Source organism: Miniopterus natalensis, chromosome 1 (genome assembly GCF_054644295.1).
Source record: "Miniopterus natalensis isolate mMinNat1 chromosome 1, mMinNat1.hap1, whole genome shotgun sequence".
Taxonomy (NCBI): Eukaryota; Metazoa; Chordata; class Mammalia; order Chiroptera; family Miniopteridae; genus Miniopterus; species Miniopterus natalensis.
In genome coordinates this window covers 57,625,294-57,643,105 of record NC_142081.1, presented here as the reverse complement: position 1 = coordinate 57,643,105, position 17,812 = coordinate 57,625,294, and the positions used below count along the sequence as shown (strand labels likewise).

At 41.3% G+C, this 17,812-nt stretch overlaps 1 pseudogene; it reads left to right on the top strand.

Moving 5' to 3' along the window:
- The first annotated feature begins 4,530 nt into the window (after positions 1-4,530).
- LOC107536183 (neo-calmodulin-like) lies at positions 4,531-10,291 on the top strand (annotated as a pseudogene).
- Positions 10,292-17,812: the final 7,521 nt, after the last annotated feature.

Here is a 17,812-nt window from a genome sequence, read left to right as displayed (position 1 = left end):
CACAAAGTAAAAACCGATCTTAAGCCAAGGAAGAGCTTAGAATCTATTGATGAAGATAAAACACACACAATATCCTCTTCAGAGGAAGCTGCCCTGAGTAGCAGGCTCAGTTGCTATAGGCAATCTAGGGAGGAGCTCGGGAAAGGCACTGTGATATGCGCCCATCCACTGGTCCTGAAGGATGAAGAGGATTTAGAGAGACAGATGGTGTAAGAAAGGGGTTCCAGGCCAAGGACACAGCAAGGGCAATGGAGGGGGCAGGGGGAATGGGGAAAGCTAGGGTTGTTTTTGAAACTGGCAGCAACCAAAACTCATTTTATAGAGCAATTGTTTTTAACAGGGAAAAAAAGAAAGGGTCAGAGGCTTGCAAGTTTCAAAATTGTAAAAAAAAAAACAAAAAAACTGTGTTTCCTACCCTGCTTTGATATTAGATTTTTACAGTTGTGCATTTGAAATCTAAACATAACCAGTTAAATTGAGCTTTGGATCACCCCTAGCTTTTTTCATACCACTACCTACATCAGCTTCTTACACATGATTGTCATCCCCACTTGGAACCTAGCTAAGCAGCTATATTGAGCAACTAATTTTAAAATTAAGTTGCAATTGATTAAGTTATGCTCAATATCCATTAAAGTATTGCAAATTATGTTCTTTGACCAATTATATTATATTCTGTTTACTCTATACATTTTCCCTAAAAGACAAGTGCCCAATACAGTCAAGTTTTTAAAATTTAATTTCCAGAACAACAACAATAAAAGCCCTTTTACCATAGAATAATCTCCATGTTGATAATAGACCAACCTCAGCTAGGGTTAATCTACTAGATTTGATCCACAACAAGACAGCAAGTTCTAAGGACCTTTAATCCTAAAATAAATACAGACACTCTATAATCCTTCCCTGTCTCTACACCCTTACGTGTGTCTACTGCATTTTCCACTTGAAAATCCTGTAGTCACTTCAAATACAACATGATCAAAATTGAACTAATTAGCTCCACCCATCTTCCAAATTCATATTATTTCTTACTCATCCTTGTAAATATTACAAAACTTCATTAGTCGTTTGGATCCTGGTATTTGAAAGCCACGTGATCAAAGGGACAGAGCACAGGTTTCTGAGTTCGAGAACCTGGTTCAGGACCCTGCTCTCATGGGCTTCGGCAAGTAAGCCCTGATGAGAACCCTACTCCTCTATAAAATGGGGCCAATAGGAGTGCCTACTTTATGGAGTTGCGCTGAGAATCGAACAGATAGTGGAACAAATAGATTTGTGGAAGCCTTAAAGTGCTATGCAAACATTAGCCAGTTTTATTGGTAATAATGGTAATATTTATCCTTCAGAATGTGAGATTCATGTCAAGTGAAAAAAACGTGTCAAGCTGCACTGTTAAGCTGTCCAAGGAAACATTCATGACAATAGATAAATAAATGGTCATAGCTGAGACCGGCTTCAGTCTTAGTCTTGCCAATAGCACTGGCTTATTCTCAGGGAGACTGAAAACATAATATGCGACCTAAACTGATTAGATCATACCCTGCTTCAAACTCACCAATGGCTTGCATCGCTCCAGAGTTCAAGATCTTCACATGGTTCACACGTTCTACCACAGTATTTTACCCTGATCATGTTTCCAGCTGTATTGCCCACAATTTTTCCTCTCACTTGCTTTCTGATCTTTTGGTGGTTTGCCCAATTACCAAATTCCAAAATCAAAGTGTTTCCCCAAGCCATGCCCTCCCCTAGTCACGCTTTCTACCCTTTCTCCTGAAATGTCACTTCCTCATGGAAGCTTTTTCTAGCTAGCTGAGGCCCCATATTTATCCCTTGGAACATGTCTATTTTCCTTCTCAGCACTGATCACACTCTAAATAGTCATTTGTATACCTTGTCTTCACCTCTAGACTCCCAGTCTTTCTATGTATCACTTGGATGATCCCACCTGCACAGGCTGAGTCATCTATATAATAAAGCCCATTTTCTATGATATTTAAATTATAATAACATCAATATTTCCCCTATGAAATTAGTTGAAAATCAAGTAATTTCTGGGATCTTCTCCCCAGAAGTGCTCGAGAATCCCCAGGGTTGCTTACTTTTGTCTACAAGTTGGTGCTGCTCTCTGGATAGCTGCTGCCTGCTTGGAAAATGGGAACTCAGCTGCACATTTTCAAGGATGAGTTGACCGGCTCGGCTCCACCAAGCTAGGGGTTCTTGACCAACTCCACAAGCCTGGGAGGACTGCAGAGGCCTTCAGTCATATAGCTCGAAGGGTGGAGCCAGAGAGCCACACCCTCTGCCTGGGATCAGTTCCTGAGCCCCTGCTGTTAAGTCTTGGGTTCTTATGCAGACAGCCCCTTCCTGGTGGCAAGCTTCACCCATCTTGTCTTCACCTGCCTGTCTGACCTCAGTCTGGACCACTCCAGGCCATCAAACTTGTTTTAATATGTAAACATCCAAGGTGAGTTAGTCTGGTGTGTCCCCCAATACCTTTTTCTCCAGAATGTTCCTCTGCCCCTAGAAAATGATGAAAGAAGACTAATGGAGGAGTTTTGCCTAAACATCTAAAATCTGTGGTGGAAGTTATGCCAAATTTTGCCACCAACAGCCTCTTGAGCTTGTCCAGCCAAAAATACTTGCTTTTTTTTAAAAGATATGTTAATCCCATCAGTTATGCTACAAACCAAATTTTTCTTCAGGCTGCACATAATCTAACTTCCTCCACTTCTTTCCATTCCCACCCACCCCCTCACCAGGCCAGGTCAGCATCACCTCTCCTGGACCACTGTGCCCCCTAACTGCTTTCCCATTGCCGCACTTTGAACCCACATAGCCCCTATACCACACAGCAGCCAGAGGGAATTTTAAAAAGGGAAAGATGATCAGATGAGTCCCTTGCTTAAATTCTTCCATATCTTCGTATTACCTAGAGTAAGATCCAAAAGATAATATAGTCCTCAAAGCCCGGCATGTTCCAACATCTACTTTCCTTTTCCTCATTCTCTCTCTGCCACAACATTTCTTTCATTTGACAAATATTTCTAAGCATCTGTAAATGTCAGGCACCACGGATACTACACTGATCAAGACTGAGGAGGCTTCTGCCCTCATGGAACTTACATTTTAGTGGGAGAGATAGTCAGTGAACAAGCAGATAAATAGACAAAATATGCTCAGATGGGGATAACTGCTCTGGAAAAAAAAATAAACAAGGGTTTTGATAGAGAAAATACTTGGAGGGAAGATGCTACTTTAGACTGGGTGGTTAGGAAGGGTATCCCTGAGGTAGGGGTATTGATCTGAGGCTAAGTGACAAGAAAAAAACAGCCATTTGAAAATAAGGAAGAGGAAACAGTAAGTCCAAAGGCCCTGAGGAAGCCAGGGGAGGGGGGTGGTCTGTTAGAGAGAAAGAATGGCCAAGGTGAGTATGCTGAGGTTGGTGGGGAAAACGACTGGAGAGGGGGTCAGAGAAGAGGGGAGAGGCCACATAAACTATGGTTAGGAGTTTGGAATTTCTTCTGAGTTCTCTTGGGTCCTTGGGCACATCTGTTTTCTCTCTGCCCAAAGCCTTCTCAAAGCATCTACCTGGAATGTTCTCCCTTCTCTGTTCTCCTGGCTAACTATTCCGCTTTCTTCAGGATCCTAGCGTAAACATCCCTTTCTTCTGGACAACTTCCTTGCTAAATACGCTCCTATAGTTTGCATGCATTTCTTTTATTCATTCCACAAAGATTTATATGTGCCAGCCGCCATTGTAGGCTCTGCGCATACAATTAAACAGAATTTTATCAAATTGGAAAGGTATGTTTAGGATGATATCATGGGAAATGTGGTTTGTGTGGTATGCCCAGACTTCTGTCTTGTGGAATTCACTTGGAGAGCACCTGAAAAAGACAGCTGTCCTTCCGAGCAGGGGAGATACAGTGAGCTAAGTAATTATGAGATGTCCATCTCCCTTGGAGGCATGTAACCTCCATGAGTACAGGAACGATGTCTGTCATTTACTGTTGCACCATCAGAATCTAGTTGAGTGCCATGATCATGGTAGCTCTCAATAAAACCATTTGTTAAATGAATACATGAAAGACTTCTTTTGTCTAAAGAGACTCATTATGAAAGGAGCCATTCCAGGCACCCTCTGGGGTTACAGAATTACCCCTGGGAAAGAACTGCAGCCACCAGAGACTCCTTGCTTAGGTCTCCAGAGGAGCTTGGGCACAGGCACTCTTCACTAGCAGCCATATGTCCTCTCTGGGCTTCTTGGAAAATCACCTCTGTAACTAAATAAACAGACTTTGGAATACATAGTACTGCCCATTGGAGGAGCAGCTAGGCCCCAAATCCACACTTGTAATTAATTTAAAATTGCCTCTTTCTCAGGCCCACCATGTCCTCACTAGATGCATCTCTTTCAGCTTCAGATGGAGGAGAGATACTGTCTCCATGGTAATAGGAGGAAAGGTGGTAAAGAAGGGAAAGCAGACAGGCAAGTTTGTGGCAGAAATTTGAGGAATTTCTGATCTGATGACTTCTATTTTGCCAGTGAAGCAAGAGGCCGAGTCCTCAGCTTACTATGAGGTGAGAATTGGAAAATCAGATATTTGAGGAGAGTGGTGATGATTTTTATAACCACAGAGGAGAATTCCATAGTGAGTGCACTAGAAAAAGATTATAGGATTGTTAGGTAATAAAGGGGCAGAAAGTCAATACCCAAGGGCTAATCCTTGATCAATGGGGACCAGGATCTGGTAAATAAGTGCTCCCTTTTGTCTCGTTCAGGGTGGACAATTCTGAGGTACATTCTACTTGGCTCTCCACAGGGTACTAGCAGGACTGAGCCCCAGGTGCCCATAACAGTGATCAGCTTTTATAAGACCTTTTAAAAATTGTGCTAACATATAACATGAAATTTACCCCTTTAAGAATTTTACAGTCTATAATTCAGTGGCATCTAGTGCATTAAATTGTGAAACCATCACCACTGTCTAGTTGCAGAACGTTTTCATCACCTCCCCCCCAAAAATCTCATATCCATGTAGCCATCACTCATCATTTCTCCCTAACTCAACCCCTAGAAATCATGAATCTCTATGAATTTGCCTATTCTGGATATTTCATATAAATGAAATCATACAATATGTGTCCTTTTCTGGCTGGATTCTTTTACTTAGCATATGTTTTTGAGATTCATCCATGCTGAAGTATGTATCAGTACCTCATTCCTTTTTTGTTTGCTTGTTCGTTTAGTAAAACAAAATTTATTAGTACCACATTCCCTTTTTATGGCAGAATAATAAACCATTGTATGGATATACCATGTTTTGTTTATCAGCTTATGAAAATTTAGGTTGTTTGCACCTTTGGATATTGTGAATCATGCTGCTGTGAAAGATAATACATTTTTTTGTTAAATATATTGGGGGGACATTAGTCAATAGGATCATATAGGTTTCAAGTGTACATTTCTACGATACAAAATCTGTATATTGCACTGTGTGCCCACCACCCAAAATCAAACCGTCTTCTGCCACTATATATTAGGCCCCTTCCAACCCCACCACCCTACAACCCCCTTCCCTCTGATAACCACTGCACTGTCCTATAGGGATAAGTATTTCCAGGTTCCTAGAAGCAGGGCCACTTTTAGAGTTTGCAGGGCCCCTGGGCAAACTCTATGAAAGCACAATTTTATATTGGCTTTTCCTCCTTTCCTGTTAGCTCAGGAGATAGAATGGTGTGAAAGAATCTGGAAGTAGTGAGGCCACTTTTATAGTCCCGGTAGAAAGGAGCTGCTTGGACATCTGGACTAAGGCAGCAAGGAAAGAAAGAAGGGGCTAGATTTGAGAAACATGCAGAACTGAAATTGACCGCATTTGGTGACAGTGTGAGAGAGACAAGAACCTGATAGAGAGGGGAGGGAAATATGGACACTACTGAAATTTTAACTCAAAAACAATGTTTTAATTGCTGCTATTTTTAGAGCCCAAATATTTGATAAGTTTGACAGCTAGTATATTAATAATTACTATGCTAACAAATCCCACATAAATTTAACCACCTGTAGGGACAAGTATTTCCAGGTTCCTAGAAGCAGGGCCACTTTTAGAGTTTGCAGGGCCCCTGGGGAAACTTTTTTTTTTTGCAGGCCCCTGTCTAAATAAAAATTTAAGTCACCCAAAGTCAGCATGTCAACACCATCTGGCAGCTCAATCTTGCAAAATCCCTCAAAGAAATATCACATTGGCCAATGGGAGGGATCTGCTCATCAGGCTGCCCTCCTGGAACCTGATCCTGGCCAGAGTGCCCATGGATGACCACATAGATGTGAGTCTTAGAGCTCCGCAGGCATCTGGTCAAACCCACATGTGTGGGGAAGGGAAATAGGCCAGGGAAAGGAAGAGAGTATGGAGAGTCAGAGGTCCCCAAAGAGGTAAAATAGGGATTGGGGCCCATGTAAGTCCAGGCCCAGGCTGGACAGCACTGTCAGCCCTGCTGGAGAGAGATTTAGAAAACTTTGAGGATGGCACTCCAAAGTGCAGGGCCCTCTGAGAGCCTCAGTCACCCGGGTCTGAGGGTGGTAGAATGACCTGGGATTAATGTCAACTTCAGGAAGCAGAATAAGAGACGGAAGCCAACATTTGTTTTGTGTGTGTCCTGCTTGTCACACACCAAGCAAAAGCTTTGCTCCTTTCGATCCTCATAAATGCTCTGTGAGGCAGGCACTATTATCAAACCCATTTTACAGAAGAGAAAACTGTGTCCCAGAGAGACTATGTGATTTCCCTCAGGTCACCCAATGGTGAATCCAGGTTCTAAAATGTGTCGCCTTTCTATACCCCATGCTACTGCCCATGAAGGGTCTTGCCTTTTCAACTTCTACTAAAAGGGCATGTACTATTTCTCTACAAGAAGTATGGCACTCTGATAATTTCTCCGGTTGCTGGACATTCTCTAGCTACTATTTACATTCTATGCTGAATTTCTATGACTAGGTTTCAGCCATGGCCCAAAGCCCCCTCTGATCTTTTGACAAAGGGATATGGAGCAGGAGAACCCTTCCCTGAGTTTACATCTGATAGTTCCATGGCTCCCAAACCCCTGTCACAGGCCCAAGGACTCCACCTGAGCCTGACAATTACCTGCTTGTTGTTTTGGAAAGTTTCAGTTCACATGTGGAATGAACTCAAGCAACTCTCTGAGCAACATTTAAACTACGGGAAAAGCCATTAGGCTAGGTGATGGAAAGTTTATTTAGGACCTGACAGGAAGAATCAGGTTAAGATCCTTCTGCGTCAGTCTGTGGTGATGTTAATAATTCTGGTTTAGATTCTCATTGGTTGGGAGAGACTTTGGGCAAAAATCATTAAGGTGAGGTGTGACTGTTCTCTAACCTAGGCAAGTGGCCAGGTCATTTAAGGATGGCTACGTGGCTAAGCCACTGTTTCAACACTTTCACCAGAAGCCCTGACTGAGAGATGGCTTCATCTCCTGAGAGGTGTTGGTTTGGGATCAAGTAGGAGAGTCACTACTTTTACAGACACCTTGGTTTCTTTCTCTTGAGCCCCCACCTTCCCCCCCCAACCAATTATTTTTGACCCCATGAAATGAATCAATGAAATAGAGCTCCAGTGGAGGTAGCAACTCAAGATTTTCATTAGAGAGGGGGAATGTGAAGCCCATTTCCTTGTAAGCACAGCATCCTGAAAGAGAGCATCTAGATAGTATTTAAGAATGAGACAAGGTGTCCCAGGGTGTCCTGTGACTTCAGCAACACCTCAGGGCTGGGGCAGGTTAGGTGCTGAGTGTAACTATTAAAGTTCCAAGGTTCAAAACAGCAGCTGTTTCTACTCGTGGAAGAGAATTACTCACAGTCCCCTGACAATAACACTTACCTGTGATCTCGTGGAGGAGTAAAGATGCCCCCCAGAGGGGTCTAATATCAGGACAGACATTATTTCTTCTATGTGGGTATTTATCCCAGGATCTGAAAGTTAGTATCCACTCTTATCATTTGAAACTATAGCAAACGAGGTTATAGATATGGAATGAGGAGCTTAAAAATGGAGCCTGTTTTCTAAGGCGCTTGATATAAAAAGTAGCAGAATTTCTGGATGAGAGAATGACTTCCACGTTAAATCACTTCTCAGCACTAGTTCCTAGACTTGGCCACCCCGGCTAATTTTCAAGATAGGATGTCTGAACTGAGCACCTGGGGCAGCTGCCTGCACTACATCAGCCCCAGGAAATACCACACATTTCCATCATAGTTTCAGGCTTAGTTGGTTGTTCTGGACAAAAAGACAATGGTTTGCTTCAATGGCTTGTGTTCAGCTGCTGCCCAATGCGTTGGTTATTTGTCTTCAGTGTAGCATAAAATCATGGGCCTGTAAAAGGAGTAGAGACAAAGAAAGGTTATGTAAGGTTCAGGTCTCAAAGTCAACAGAAATGAGTTTCAGGTTGCTGGGCTGACAATGCAGAGAAGGGAGTTTTGGCATTTCAGGGGCAGGGTCCATGCTGCCTGTATGGCCAGTCCGACCAGCAGCACACTCTCAGAGGTACTTTCCTCAAGGGCCAGCTTGACTGTTCCAGTTTGGGTCTACACAGCGTCAAGGCATTTTGTCATGGCACTTAGTTGTTCTTACAAGGCAGATTAGTGCAATGTTATGAGATTCAGTCCAAACCTCCAAGCTACCTTGAGACTGGATTACTACAGGATTCTCAAACCTGAGTTTGAATCCTAACTCTATGATTGGCCTGTGTCCATGAACAAATTACATCCCTTCTCTAAGCCTCAGTTTCCTTATCTTCAAAGGGGACAAAGTAATAATACACCTCTACAGATTGTGAGGATTACAGGAGATAAAGCTTGAGAGCACTTGGCCCAGTTCTGGGCACAAAGACAGATCTCGATGAGTAGAAGAGATTATGACTATTTTAAAAGCAAATATCTGCTCAAGTAGATATGTATTTGTTCTCCTCTTTCCTTATTTTTGCTGAAGGAGCTCTTGGCTAGAACCACAGAGGTTGACCAGTTGTTAATGAATTTCATTACCTTTCATTCTATTTCATTTCCAGATAGTTCACTCACTGTCCTAATGTGCTTACCTACAGTGATTACATCAGCAAATGACTCAGGCTTCTGCGTAATGAAGGAGGCAGGACTATGGGTTGTTGACACCTTATTTGATATAATAAATACAGAAAAGAAAGAGAGTGTGGCAAAACTCTCTTTTTTTTTCCTCTCCCTTTCAGGACCAGATGACTTTCAGCTCCCTTTTCATCTCTTATGTTCTTCTTGTATGTTTTATTTCCTTATTTTGTACTCCAGCGTTCATGGCCTAAATTTAAAAGCTAAATAACCTTAGGGAGCAGGATTTATTACATTGAAAGAGTATGAGAAAGATCTGTCTCCAAGAAGTTAAACACCCACAATGAGAGATCCTTGTTCAATTTGTTTATAGAGTGCCAGGTGTTGGGAATACGACAATGAGTAAGATACTATCCCTGCCCTTAAGGAGCTTCAATTTGGAGAAGACAGACTAGAAAACAGATAACACAAAACGGTAAGTGCAATATGAATATTTACATGGTGCTATAGCAATACAGAAGGGCAACCCATCCCATCCTGAAAAGGAGTGGGGTTGAGCTGGATTAGACTCAGGGAATGCTTTCCAAAGATAAGCTTTGAAAGTGAAGTAGGAGTTGTATTACCAAGTTTGGGATGGTGTGAGAAAAAGGCAAGAAGGGCGGTGTCAAGAGCCCCAACTAGGAGTCCAAGTGGAGTGAGCAAGCTAGGTGGTTGTGCGGTAGCGTCTTGGAGATTGGCGGAGCTTGCAGCATGGCTGACTAGCTGAAGAACAGATTGCAGAATTCAAAGAAGTTTTTCCACTGTTTGACAAGGATGGTGATGGAGCTTTAACAACAAAGGAATTGGGAACTGTAATAGGGTCTCTTGGGCAGAATCCCACAGAAGCAGAGTTATAGGACATGATCAATGAAGTAGATGCTGATAGTAATGGCACAATTGACTTCCCAGAATTTCTGACAATGATGGCAAGAAAAATGAAGACACAGGCAGTGAAGAAGAAATTAGAGAAGCATTCTGTATATTCGATAAGGACGGCAATGGCTATATTAGTGCAGCAGAGCTTCACCATGTGATGACAAACCTTGGAGAGAAGTTAACAGATGAAGAGGTTGATGAATTTTGATCAAGGAAGCAGATATTGACGGAGATGGTGAAGTCAACAATGAAGAGTTTGTACAAATGATGACAGCAAAGTGAAGACATTGTACAGAATGTGTTTAATTTCTTGTACAAAATTGTTTACTTGCCTTTTCTTTGTTTGTAATTTATCTGCAAAAGGTTTCCCTTACAGTCAAAAAATATGCATGTACAGTAATTAGGACTTCATTCCTCCATGGTCTCTTCCCTTATATTATTGTCATTGTCCTGAAACCACATCTTAGAAAATTAATCAAGTAACCTGTTGCGTGTGGCCCTGGATATATCTAAGCCCTTCTACACATCTCAATTTAGATGAAGTTCATCAAATGAGGGAGTATCTAGGTTATGCCTTTTTTTAAGCAGTTTTCTTTAGGAACTGTCAGCGTGTTGTTGAAATGTGGAGTTGTAACTCTGGGCAGACTATGGACAATCAACAAATATGTACTTAAAAGTTGAACTACTGCAAAATGGGTGTATTATCCGGGTACTGGTACACTGTGGGTTTTTTTATACTGCTGGTCCTGTACCAGAAATGTTTTCTTTTATTGTTACTTTATTTTTAAACTTGGTTTAGCCACTTGAAGGAAATCTGTTTATGGTACAATTTGCCTCAAATCCACTCCAAGTTGTTTATTTGTTTTCCAATAAAAAAATTTACATGCACGCCTTCCCCCCCCCCCCAAAAAGAAGAGTCCCAACTGGGAAAACACTATAAGTAAAGAAGTGGAGGCATGAAACAGTATCATGTGCTTTAGGACCTAGGTATAGTTGCAGATAACTGGGCTATCAAATAAGAGGAGCAGGCGTGGCAGGGGATGAGGCATTCTGGCTTTATGAAAAATCTGCTAATGAAGTATGTATACACAATATGGATAATAACTATTAATATAGATAGAAATAAAAATCAGGGGGAGAAAACCAACAAGACAATGGATCTGAGTGAAAGTGGCTCTGGGAGGGGCTCTGGGAAACAGGAGCAGCCAGGCTTGGGCCATTTCACAGAGGATTTATTCCTCTAATTCTTTTTTTTTTTTTAATTGATTTTTTTTTTTTTTTGAGGTGGGGGAGAGAGAGACATTGACGTGAGAGAGAAACATCAATCAGTTGCCTACTGCACGAGTCCTGACTGGGGATCAAACCCCGAGCCAGGGCGTGTGCCCTGACTAGGAATCGAAACAGCAGTCTTTTGGTGCACGGGACAATGCTCCAACCCACCGAGTCACACCAGCAAGGGCCCCTCCTATTCTTCAAGCTACAATGTGTTTCCAGTTCAGCCATTTTTATTTGCCAGTTCTCTTCCTGTATTTGGTCTGGTTATTTACAGAAGGAAAAATTGAGTGAAGGCGAAGGACAAGGAGGGAGGTTATAAAATAGATACTATCTGAGTAAGTAGCTCTCCCTTTGGATGTCTAACAGGCTTCACAAAGTCAACACATCCAACCTGAAACTTCTGATCTATGCCCACAAATCTGTACCACCCGTAGATTCCTCCAACTCAGTTGATGGCAGCCCCAACTTTCCAGTTACTTAGGCCTAAAGTCTTGGAGTCTACCTTTCATTCCTTTCTTTCTATCATATTCCATACTTAATCCATTAGGAAATTCTGTTGGCTCTTCCTTCAGAATATACCCAAAGTCCCACTATTTTTCACCATCCCAGCTGAATCGACATCATCTCTCACCTTGATTACTGCAGCAACCTTCCAACAAGTCTCCCTGCTTTCACTCTTGACCTCCTACAATCTATTCTCACAATGCCCAGAGGGATGCTTTAAAAAATGGAAGTCCAGCCCGGCTGGGTGTGGCTCAGCGGTTGAGTGTCGACCTGGGATCCAGGCAATCGGAGTTCGATTCCCGGTCGGGGCACATGCCCGGGTTGCGGGCTTGATCAGTGACTCTCTTATCATTGATGTTACTATCTCTCTCTCCCTCTCCTTTCCTCTCTCTGAAATCAATAAAGATATATTATAAATAAATAAATAAATAAATAAATAAATAAATAAATAAATAAATAAATAAATAAAAATTTAAGTCCAATAATATCACCCCCAACCCCTTTTCACCCAAATTAAAACCAAAGTTCTTACAACAAATTGCTTTAGGAGCTTTTCTCTTGCCTTTCCTTCTGCCTGAAATACTCTTTCCCCAGTAACCTAGTTAGCTAACTCTGTCACTTCCTCAAGCCTTTGCTAAAATGTCACTACTCAGTGACAGTGACCCTATCTACCCTATTTAATATTGTAATCTGCTACCCCCATCCCCATACAGTCCTTACCCTCCTTACCCTACTCTACTTTTTCTTTTTACTTATCACTTCTAATATAATATCTAATGTATTTATCATTTTTATTGTTTAATTTCTTGCCTCCCGCTGCTAGGCTGCAAATTCTACAAGGGATTTGGCTCACTGATATATACTGCTTAGAACACTTAAATGTCGAATGGATGGATGAATGAATGATTCAAATTTCCCTTTCTTAACATATCTCAGAAGCTAGTGCTGAGAAACAGAGGAATGAGTTACACGCATTTTAATTCTAGGGACTGAATGAAAAAGGAAAACAAGTCTCCCTATGGCAAGATCCTGGGTAGAAAAAAGACTAATCTTTTAACATTTTAATATACAATATTTTCTTGTTGCCCTTAAATTTTATTTTATTTTTTAAATCCTCACCTGAGGGCATGCTTGGAGAGAGAGAGTGAGAAACATCGATCAGTTGCCTTCCATCAGGGGACCGAACCCACACCCAGGCATGTGCCCTGACTAGGAATTGAACCGGCAACCTTATGGTGAAGAGAACAACACTCCACCAACTGAGTCACTCCAATCAGGCCAAGGTGCTTGTTTTAAATGAATGAAGTTATCAGACTTTTTTCTGAATTTGTTTGCATATATGTTTTCTAAGGCCTTTTCTACCACTAAGATTATAACATATTCTTTTATACTTGTTCTAATGCTCATAGAATTTTTTAAGAAATATATCTTTATTGATTTCAGAGAGAGGGGAAGGGAGAGGGAGAGAGAGCGACAGAAACATCAATGATGAGTCATTGATGGGCTGCCTCCTGTATGCCCCACACTGGGGATCGAGCCCGAAACCCGAGCATGTGCCCTGACTGGGAATCGAACCACAATCTCCTGGATCCTAGGTCAATGCTCAATCTCTGAGCCACGCCTGGCCAGGCAAATGCTCATAGAATTTAGTTTTTCTTTGTTTATTAAGTTTAGGTCTGATCTTTAATCCATCTGGAATTTAAGCTTGTGATTTGTGAGAAGTAGGAAGCAAACATTACTTTTCACAAATGATTAGCCAGGTTGTCCCAAATTATATACCAAATAGTCCAGCCTCACCTCACTAGTTTGAAATGTCACCTTATCATTTAGTCTGTTCTTGAACTCTTTGTTCCTTCAATCTATTTGTCAACTCTGGCACCAATATCAAGCTATTTTTAATTACTATGACTTTGCACTATATTTTGATTCTTCTGGTGGTAATCCCTGATCTTATTACAATTCAATATTTATTACTAATTGTAGCCTAACTCAAATATATAGCCTTTCATATGTCATTTTTTGAGCATTTACTGTGTGTCATGCACTGGAAATAAAAATATGCTGACTGGACTCAACTGTCCAAATATAAATTCAGTGGACTGAGGTCTAGACTCTGCTCTGTGTGTATTAAAATTTTTTAATTTAAATTTTATTTTTTAATTACAGTTTACATTCAATATTATTTTGTACTGCCCTAGCCAGTTTTGCTCAGTGGTTAGAGCATTGGCCCACAGCCTGAAAGGTCTGGGGTTTGATTCCAGTCAAGGGCACATAACTGGGTTGCAGGTTCGATCCCTGGCCCTGACAAGGGCATGAGCAGGAGGCAACCAATCAATATCTCTTACATAGATGTTTCTCTCTCTCTCTCTCTCTCTCTTCCACTTTCTCTGAAAAGCAATGGGGGAAAAATAAATTTTAAAAAATATTATTTTGTACTAGTCTCAGGTGTACAACATAGTGCTTAGACAATCATATACTTTACAAAGTGTTCCCTCCAACATTTCCAGTACCCACCTGGCACCATACATAGCTATTACAATATATTAACTATATTCCCTATGCTGTACTTTACATCCCTGTAACTATTTTGTAACTACCAATTTGTACTTCTTAATCCCTTCACCTTTTTCACCCAAACCCCCAACTCCCCATCCCTCTGGCAACCAATAGTCTGTTCTCTGTATCTATGTAGACTCTGCTTTTTTAATTGAGGTTTTTTTGTTTTATTTGTTGTTTTGTTTTGTGTGGGGTTTTTTGGAGGGGTGATGATGGCAAAATTTCTTTTCCTCTTAAGTATTGGTTATGTTACTGAAATATTTGTAAATAAGAAAGATCATCTCTGCTAACTTTTTCTGAAATAGTAAGTCTATATATGAATCAGAGGTTGGAGCTCTAATGAAAAGTTTAAAAATGTCAACAAAGGCCAGGAAATGAGAAAAGCAGAATGTAGTGTAATATCCTAAAAATCATTCTTATCACAATTTATTTCCTAGTCTCAGTCTGCCAATTAGGTGGCAAATGACTTTTCACATAAATATTAGGGCAAGGTCTTGATCCTCTCCCTCTGTTAAACTCCTGAGGGTTACACACCAAGTCATGCCCAGTGAAGCAGCACCATATCCTAGGAAGATCTTGTGTGTATGTGTTTATGAGCATATTTAATTGCATGTTCCCACTCCCTCAGATTAGCCTTTTGGCAAAGTTAGCTCATTTCATTTCCAAAAGGTATGGAGTAACCAGGGTCTAATGTTGAGCAAAAGGTAATGAGGATCAGCTGGAAACTGCACTCAGGGAAAAGGTTCAGGTATAATCTGTGACACTGGGAGTAACACTGGGAAGTCTACCGCCTCTACCCATTTCAAAGCAGTCGAATTTTTTTAAAAACTGTTTTTATTGATTTCAGAGAGGAAGGGAGAGGGAGAGAAACATCAATCAGCTGCCTCCTGCATGCATCCTACTGGGGATCAAGCCAGCAACCTGCCCACAACCCAGCATATGCCCCGACCAGGAAACGAACCAGAAACCTTTTGGTGCACAGGATGACACTCAACCAACTGAGCCGCACCAGCCAGAGCAAAGCAGTTGAATTTTAAAAACTCTTAAACAGGGATCTTTAAAACTTTAATACTCCCCCCTCCCTGCCCACACAGTAATTAAAGGAATTTTGACATCTGTGCATGATAGACACAAGAGTAACATCCAAATATAACTTCAGTGTCAGATTGGACTTCCATCCAAGTATTTATTGAGAATCTACTGTGTAACCAACCAAGTTCACTTCTCCATCTAGGGAAGTTCACTTCTCTAGTTCAAGTTCACTTCTCTATCTAGGGATAGAGAACTAGACAGACACAATTCCTTCCCTCAGTCAAGAAACTGCCCCTTCCCAACCAAGTGCTTTATGTCATTGTCCAAGAAAAATAAGTGAGCGGTCTTACAACTAAACTGTGGAATGACGTAACTCTTTGTTTACATAATTACTGACATCTAAGGAACTCTCAACCTACTCTAAAGCTGATTATAATTTTCATAATTTCTGCTCTACATATTCTCCTCTTTTAAACAGCAAGTCCAAATGTGATTATCCAGGATTCATGACCTACTTTGCCAGCCTAATGCTATTTATATCCCCTTCTTCATTACTGTGGTCAAAAGCTTAGTTTAGTTTTAATATGGCACTAGACATTATTCGATGGTCCCCATGATTTAAAAATTCATCTTAGTAACTAGTTCTTCTATTATTGACCAGACTCTGCAAAGAGCACAGGCTTCTCTAGCACAGGGGGAGAGCAGTTGGTTACATTTGGGGCTGCCATATGGGAGTATTTTCCAGGAGGAGACATGTAGGATGTGTCTCAGAGTAGGTATGGGTTGTTTGAGGTTAAGTTTGGGATCACAAAATGCATGTGGAATAAACCAGGACTTTCAAGATCTGAGATCACTGAAAGAGAAGACTAAGGCATTGCCTGGGCGCTGGAACACATCTGTTATGTGTCAACTTCCTAACATTGCTAGGAAGGATTAAATCTGTAGAAAGAATGGACATTTGGTGGTAAAGTCCTGAAAGCACACAAGGAAATGGCAGCACTGGCTTTTGAAGAACATACCCCAGAAGAGCTGTTCTTAACCTGTTTTCATATCCTTACTAGTATGATACTGTTGAGACTCAGAGAGTAGAGAGTCAACATAAGAAATACTCTCCTTTTCTTAGTTTTTCTGGCCTAAAAAGAAGTACAGCTCTGACCAGTGTGGTTCAGTTGGTTGGAGCATCATCCTATACACAGAAAGGTTGAGAGTTCAATTCCCAGTCAGGGCACACACCTAGGTTGCAGGTTCGATCCCCGGTTGAAGGTGTATACAGGAGGCAACTGATTGATGTTTCTCTCTCACATAGATGTCTCCCTCTCCTCAACCCCCTCTAAAATCAATAAAAACATATCCTTGGGTGAGGGTTAAAAAAAAAGTACAATTACTAAACAAGAAAAATACCTTTTATTAACTCTTATAACTACCTCAGAGCTCCGTTCCAGAATTTTAGAACAATATTCAGAGGTGAAATGGAGAAGCAATAATTATTGTCCAACTGGAGTTCTCAGTCTGGCCCACATCTCTAACTGCAGCAGATTACTGTTATGAAACTGAGATTCAACACCAGTCCATACAGAGTGCTGTTCCAAAGGCAGAGTAAATGTTGCTAACAAACTTCTAAGTGCTCTAATGAGGAGAGCTTGAGAAATGACTAATTCCTTAACTGAGTATGACGCATGCATAAGGTTAGAGGTGGAGGGCATACTTAATCTGATAATCACTTATAGAGAATGTGGTAATTTTTCTGGGAACAAGCCTGATTAGTCATAATATCCCATACTGGGCAGTGCTCAAGAGAATAGGCACCACTGCACTGATTTGGCTTTGGCACACATTCACAGTCTCTTTACGATTCCACCACCACCTCCCCACCCACCCCCAACTCCACCTAACCACATCCAACTTTTTCCCAAAAAGTAATGAGATAATAATGGCTGATGGCATCATTTAAAAGGTAGCTTTATAGAAGGTGTTCCCTGGGCTTTGGAGTCATTGCTAGGTTAGAATTCCGGTACTATTAGATAGCTGAGAACACTCATTTCATCCATGTTCCGCTTTGATCTGCTCCTGAAAGCTAGAGGTAGGCTGCAGCGAACTTAGAAGCAGGGAAGACTAAGCAAGCACCCTTTCCCCTTTCTGACCATACTTCTGTCAGTTATCTAGTACTCACTTAGAGTCTTGCCAGGTGCCCAGCTATAGTAAGCCTTGTTTCCCAGGACTCACTCATGACCATTACTAACAACTTCCCTTGAAAGGGCTCTTGCAGTCTCAGTGAAGCTAGGCAGAGAATGTCTTCTCCTGGGAGCCTTCATCTAACAGAGCCAACACTGCCCTCTCCATACATTTAGGTTTGTGTTTTTTTAAATCACTTTTCACATTCATTTATATGCAAACTTGTAGTAAAAATATTTAGGGAAAGAGGATACTGTGTCATAC